The sequence below is a fragment of the Lepidochelys kempii genome, chromosome 4 (assembly GCF_965140285.1).
Source record: "Lepidochelys kempii isolate rLepKem1 chromosome 4, rLepKem1.hap1, whole genome shotgun sequence".
Classification (NCBI taxonomy): domain Eukaryota; kingdom Metazoa; phylum Chordata; order Testudines; family Cheloniidae; genus Lepidochelys; species Lepidochelys kempii.
The window spans coordinates 113,999,936-114,007,555 of record NC_136383.1 but is presented as its reverse complement, the minus strand read 5'-3'; positions in this window follow the sequence as shown (position 1 = coordinate 114,007,555).

The following is a 7,620-nucleotide window of genomic DNA, read 5'->3' as shown; positions in this document are numbered from 1 at the left end:
TATCAGTATTGATTAAAGAGATGGGTATATAGCTATTACACTTTTGCACATCCTTACCCGGTTTAAGTAGTACAGTAATTAGGGCATCCCTCATAGTTGGAGGCAACATACTTTTCTTTAAGGCATCTTGGTAAATGTATAGCAGTTTAGGCTCCAGAATTTCTTTGAGAATTTTGATAGAATTCTATTTGTACTCCATCAGGGCCTGGGGTCTTACCCAGATCCATTTCCTCCATGGGAAATGGATTTCCATCCTTATTTCCTCTGACTGTAAGGGAGAGGTCAGCCTGCTGCTCTTTTGAGATTTGTGAGAAGTTAAGAGTTCTAACAAAATTATTCAGTTCTTCTTGGTCAGGAGGTGAATCATTATTGTAAAGAGCCTGGTAGAATTTCAAAAATTGATCTTCTCTTTTTGATTAGTAATAACGCGCACTTGTTCTGATCTGAGTGATACTATTCAGGACCTTTGACCTCTCATTTTTAATTTATATGTGAGAATTTCCCCTGTTCTCTCTCCCTCAATTCCCAGTATGTTTGTTTGAATCTTAAGAACGCCAAATTCGGCTTGTGTTGCAGTCAATCTATTTACTTCATACTGAAGACTGATTATTTTTTTAAGATTTCCTTGGGAGAGATAGTTTGTACATTCTAAATCCATAGCTTTAAATTGTTGGTTAATTCCAGGAGCCAAGCCAGGCTAATCCTCTTTCCATCTATTGAGTAGGAAATGATTCTGCCCTTGCTTTTAGTATATCCCATAGGATGGCTCAGGATATCTCTGGTGAGTCATTTCTTTCAAAGACAAAAAATTTTCTTCTGTAACATAGTTTTTAAATTTTTATCTTTCCAAAAAGAGGAGTTCAGTCTCCATCTTTTACAAGTTGAATTTGTCTCAGGAGGGGAAAATTATAGTATCACTGGTGCATGATCAAAGATCATGATAGACTTGATTTCATTATCTGGACTGAGTCCACCAGATTCATAGAAATCAGGAAGAAATCTATTTCTGACTATGTGAAATGTGGGGAGGAAAAAGAAGTAAAATCCTCCATTATAGGGTTCTGTAACCACCATACATCTTTTAACCCAAATTTATCTATATAATCTTCTATAATATTTCTAGCATGTGATTGTGTAGGCTGGGGATGGCCAAGTGCCTAAAAAAGGGTCCAACACCCCCATTAAAATCTCCTGCTATAATGATTGATTCTAGTGGGATATTAATTAATTTGGAAAATACTTGTTGAAAGAAACTTGGATCATCTTTATTGGGTCCATATATATTAATTAGGGTATATATAGAATCAGAGATCCTATCCTTCACTGGCACAAATCTACCATCCTCATCTTTATTTACATCTACAATTTGTAAATTGAGTCTTCTGTGAAACAATATTGCTACACATTTGGAGGAGAAATTGTTAAATAATCCTTCTCCTATCCATCCCCTCCTAAATTTCTCTGCCTTCAAGTCATAAAAGGTAGGTTTCCTGTAGGAAGATAATATGTAGTCTCAGTGTTTTTAGATGGATGAAAGGATGAAAAGAAGTGGTGGAAATTGATGAAGGCTAACTTAAAAAAATACATAACTCTTATCCAAACAGAAATAGGACCTAAATTCAGGAGGTTTACCTTGCCACTCACTCCCGCAACACACCAAAACACCCAAGAGGGGTATAACTGGATTCTCTTTAGCTTTATAAAGAAAAAAAAAATCAAATATCTAGGGAGGGCATGGTTTCTGCACTATTCGCAACAACACAAAAGGACTGGGGGAAGAAGGTTAGTGTCTTCTTAAGAACATGTTTACAGTGGCTATATATGAAAGTTATACAAATTGTTTAAATAACCTTATTCTTACATAACTGGATCATTTGCAGACAAGGGTTCATTGGCAGAACAGTTCTGCCTAAACTTTTCCCCTTAGAGCCTTGTCCACACACAATTATGTAGTGTGAACACCATTGCCCAGTAGCTATGTTGGTAGTCCATCACTGACAATGAGGATGATATTGTTGCAGCTCTCATCTATGGCTACGCATATGACTCTGAAGTCCGAACCGTGATGCACAGAGTCGGCTGCACTGAGGGCATGGGAAGTCTGTATTTATGATGTTTGATGATGCAGATCTGTGGCGCCTTTCACGTGCAGCCTGGAGATGAATTTGTCGATCCTGCTCAAACCTGTCAGATACCACCAGTGAGTCCTATTCTGAGCCATTTACTCAAGTTCTTTGGGATTGATGCCAGCCCACTAGACACTGCTCAGTAGTTGTATCAGCAATGTAAATCAGCGTAACATTTAGTTCAACTTACTTAACAAAAATAAAAACTAAAGAAAAGCACCTGAACTAATATTATTGAAAAAATAACTGATAATATGTTGAGGAAGAGTCAACACTGGTTTTGTAAAGGGAAATTATGCCTCACCAATCTATTATAATTCTTTGAGAGGGGTGGGTCAACAAATATGTCGACAAGGGTGATCCACTGGATATAGTGTACTTGGACCCTGTCAAAGGCTTTCTGAAAATCCCTCACCAAATGCTCTTAAGCAAAGTAAGCAGTCATGGAAGAAGAGGCAAGGCCCTCTCATGGATCAGTAACTGTTAAAGAGATAAGAAACAAAGGGTAAGAATGAATGGTCAGTTTTCACAGTGGAGAGAAGTAAATAGTGGGGTCCCCCGAGAAACTGTACTGGGATCAGTGCTGTTCAACATGTTCATAAATGATCTGGGAAAGAGGATAAACAGTGAGGTGGCAGAGTTTGCAGACAATACAAAATTACTCAAGATAGCTAAGTCCAAAACTAATTGCGAAGATTAACAGGGGGATTTCACAAAACTGGGTTGCTGGGCTACAAAATGGCAGATGAAATTCAAGGTTGATAAATGCAACATATTTGGAAAACATAAATAGCAATTATAAATACAAAATGTTGGGGTCTAAATTAGCTGTTACCACTCAAGAAAGAGATCTTGGAGTCATTGTGGATAGTTCTCTGAAAATTTTTTGCTCAGTGTGGAGCAGCAGTCAAACAAGCTGATAACATGTTAGGAACCATTAGGAAAGGGATAGATAATAAGACAGAAAATATCATAATGCCATCACATAAATCCATAGTATACCCATACCCTGCATATTGCATGCAGTTCTGGATGCCCCATCTCAAAAAAGATATCTTAGAATTGGGGGGGTGGGGAGGGGAAGAAGGTGCAGAGAAGGGAAAAAATGATTAAGGGTATGAAATAGTTTCCATACAAGGAGATATTAAAAACACTGGATTATTCAGTTTGGAAAAGAGATGACTAAGGGGGGTTATGACAGAGGTCTATAAACTCATGAATGGAGTATAGAAAGTGAATGGAAAAGTGTTATTTATCCCTTCTCCTAATACTAGGGGTCATCCAATGAAATTAATATGCATCAGGTTTAAAACAAACACAAGGAATTACTTCTTCACAGAATGCACAATCTGTGGAACTCGTTGCCAGGGGACACTATGAAGACTAGAAGTATAACTGGGTTCAAAAAAGAATTAGATAAATGGAGGACAGGTCCCATCAATGGCAATTAGCCAAGATGGTCAAGAATGCAACCACATGCTCTGGGTGTCCCTAAGTCTCTGAGTGCCAGAAGTTAGGACTGGATGACAGGAGATGGATCACTGGAAAATTGCGCTGTTGTGTTAATTCCTTCTGAAGCATCTTGCACTGACCATTGTCAGAAGACTAGGCTAGATGGATCGTTGGTCTGACCTAGTATGTTCATTCTTATATTCTTATTTTCATACTAACATTCTCATTAATGTGGTAATTCATAATCAGCAATAACAATTATTCTTGGACAAGATATTAGGTCATCAAATTTCTTTACAGTTAGGGAATTGAAAAGATTCACTGTTAAACTGAAATCTTTGTTACATTGTTCAGATCTGGTATCTTTTATGAGTAGTTTAGCACAAATACACTGAATGTGTCCAGATTCCCTATAAACCTAGAATCTAGGAAATTAGATGGGGATGAAACAAAGTACAATCATGAGAAGTGAGGAGAGGGGTTGGAGAAAGATACCAAGAGGGGGAGTGCCTCAGACTGAAACCAAAAATCACACTGCTCTAATGAGCCTTGACAATCCATGGGAGCAAACAGAAACCAGGTCTCATGAGACGACTAACTTGGAGTCACGATCTGGGATCATAGGGAGGAGGGGTGGGGTTACGGTGGCCACTCATATGTACCCAGAATACCGGACATTCCAGCACTTCTGGGAACAGCATGACCTCACCCCTGCCAACATGACCTCGTACACATGGTGCTTGTGATGCCGTGCCGCACAAAGGACGTCATTTTCAAGAGCCTACCACCCTGCTCTGCTGGTGTAACCTCACACTCACCATGCATATGAGTCCCCCATTCGATAGCAGACAAAACCACGTCCAGTTTTATCCCAGTACTGGACAGGGGACAAATCAGCCAGAAACAGGGGCAGCGAGTTGTATGGGCCTGTGGTGCCCAGGCTCCAGGAATATTCAGGGCCCGGGGGCCCGGCTCCACCAATGTTCGAAGCCAGGCCTCTCCCCCGGCCCCTGCCTGCTGCTCCCGTGTGCCTCCCCCGGAGTGTAGCCTGGCTCCTGCCTGCCGCCCCGTACACCTCCCGGCTCCGGAATGTCCCTGCCTCAAGCGGGCAGCTGCTCTGCAGCTCTGCGCTGCTGCCAACCACTGCTGCCTGCAACACAAGATCGGCACCAGCAGGAGGTTGAGGAGGAGGCGGCTGCTGCACCTGAGGAGGGGAGGAGGCACACACATGATTGGCAGCCCTCCCCTCCCCTGGCACCCACCGGGAGGAGATGCCCAGGGGCTTCCGGGAGACGGAGTCTGGACCTCACCTGAGCAGTTGCTAGGGCTTGGGTGAGTTTCCTACTATGTGATCTGCACCCTCCCCACCCGCAGCCACCAATCCTGCCCCATGTTGGGCAGGGGGCAGCCCCATCCCCCGGAAGCTATGGTGAGGGGCAGCAGGCTGCAGCAGGGGAGGAGGCTGCATGTGATGGCATCCTCCCCCCGCCCCCGGCACCCACAACAGGGGAGGTGAGGGGACTCCCTGGACCTGAGAGGGGCCTGGCCCCTAGGAGCACATGCAGTGACGGTGCCAGGTGAGTGTGGTGCCGGGGGCAGAGGGGGCTCCCTCCCCCAGAGCTCGCTGCTGCCGGTGGAGAGACGGCTGGGGGGACTGTGGAGTCCTCTCTGCACCCCAAACTCCTTATCCCCAGCCCTGCCCCACCCCAGAGTCTGCACCCCCAGCCAGAGCCCTCACCCACCCTGCACCACAACCCTCTGCCCCACTCTGAGCCCCCTTCAGCACCGTGATCCCCTCATCCCTGGTCCCACCCTGCAGCCCTCACCCCTAAACCCCACCCCTTTGCCCTAGCCCTGAGCCCCCTCCCACACCCCAAACCCCTCATCCCCAGCCCCACCCCAGAGCCTTCACCCCCAGCCAGAGCCCTCATCCCTCCACACCCACCCACTTTGTGCCATATAGGGAAACTGTTAAATGCTTACTGTTTCAAGTCCATTTTTACATTATTTTAAAATATATATATATCAGCTTACAAAGCAGGTGGGGGGCAGGGCGGGACTTGGGCCCCTTCTGGGCACCACCAAAAATTATACAAACCTGTCAACCCTGGCCAGAAAGAGGACTATTTGATACGAAACTGGACAAGTGGCCTCCCAAGGTGGGGTAGGTGCTCCCGGTGCCCTGGAATCATGGTGGAGTGGGGCAAGGTAGGTGAGATCCTTTTTCCTACCCACTCTCTCCCCAGCCAGATCCCTCTGCTTGTGAATCCAGGGAAGTTCAAGAAAATAAAACTGAAGGCTGAAACAAAATGGTGAATTTTCAGTATACAGTTTGTTGCTAAACTGAGAACTGAATTCCAGCACTGCAGTGACTAATCTGGTAAAGTTGCTTTAATTCTGCCTGTCTGTATCTTCTGCAGGGGCCTTTACTTGTGGTGTGATCAGACTCCTTTCAGTTTCTTCTGCTCACATAGAACTAAGCATTTTACCTTCCTTTCTAACTTTGAAAATAGCGGGGGAGGAAATGAAGAAGTCCAAACTCAATCCTTTGTCTAGGGCTCATGGTCTATTGAATGTAGCCCTCTTTTCCACCATGTCATTGATGTGATCTGGGAACGTCATCAGCTGATGTCCTTTCCATATTAGACTTTTAAGTTCACAGGCTTTTTAAAGAATGAGTTCCTTAACATTGTATTTTAAAAATCTTACAGTTTTGGCCCACGGCTTTGCATTTGGAGAGGGGTTTGATGGAAGGGAGTGGTGGGCTCTCTCCATATCTAAGTTGTGATCAGAGGGAGAGACAAAAGTCCTGACGGAATGGTGGATAAAAATTCCACAGGCCTCCCTTTTTTCCAGCCCCTGAAGGAGACCCACAATTCTGAGATTGTTTCTCTTTGATCTCCCCTCGAGCTCATTAACCTTCTCCTGCAGTGCTTTAATAGTCCTTTCTTTTTGCTCTGCAGTTATATTCAGAGTACTCACTGTGTCTTCTAATGAGGAGATTCTGTTCTCAGCTTCCTCTAGTCTTGATGGCAAACCTTGCAAATCAGCTTTGTGTGAGATTAATATTTTTGATCTCAGTAATATCTTCAGATATTTTCTTAACATAGTCTGTTCACTTGAGATTTGTTTTATCCAGTCCATAATTTCATCTGGTGTCAGAGGGGAAGCCTCTCCCTGGTCAGCCAGAAATAGTAAATTAAACCAGAATATAAAGTGAAATTTCCCTGTTTCTCTGGTGAAGACTTGAGTATAGGAAAGAAGAACAACACAGAAAAAGAACATTATGGCGAGGCAGTTGGAGTAGAGCGATTAATAAGAAAACCAATGGATTAGTAAATGTTTTCCTAGGTTTTCCTAAAGGAAACTTATTTTGTTAAACATGAGAAATGTAGCTCTTTGAAGAGAAAGAACATATTTCATGATTTTTATGCAACTCTTTTGCTGTCCAGTACATTTAAAATTGTACATATGAACACTTGGCAAACACCTTCCCTTCCATGGAAAAACTTGTCGAAGGGAACAGTTACATTAAATAATGTTTTAAAATGCTGACAAGAACATGCACTGTAGTTTGATCCTAATTCAGGAAAGTATCTCTTTACAGAATAAGAGTTAAAGTTAAGCATGTGCACAACTGTTGCCTTGAATATGAATGAACTTAAGCATGTGCTTAAATGCTTTCCTGAATCAAAGCCTTTACCCTTCCTGCAGAAAGGCTAGCAGCATGAGATGGCACAGGATGGGTCTTGAACGCATGTTGATCTTTAGGACTTACCGAGAACCACACTCACTGCCCAATGCTACAGATGTCAATCTATTTTCACAAAGATGTTGCACTTCTACTTGCTGTTCAGTGGCTGCTCCATTGGTTAGGATTCCCATTTGTCACCTGCACACTGTTGCATAATGCATTACCTCCCACTCTGTGAGGTGCAGAAGCCACAGAGCGGGATTTGATGCAGCTCCCTGAAGCCGTAAAACAGCAATTTGCTGGTGGTTGCTATCTATTTTAGGTTTTTTATAATCACCCCCATTGCCA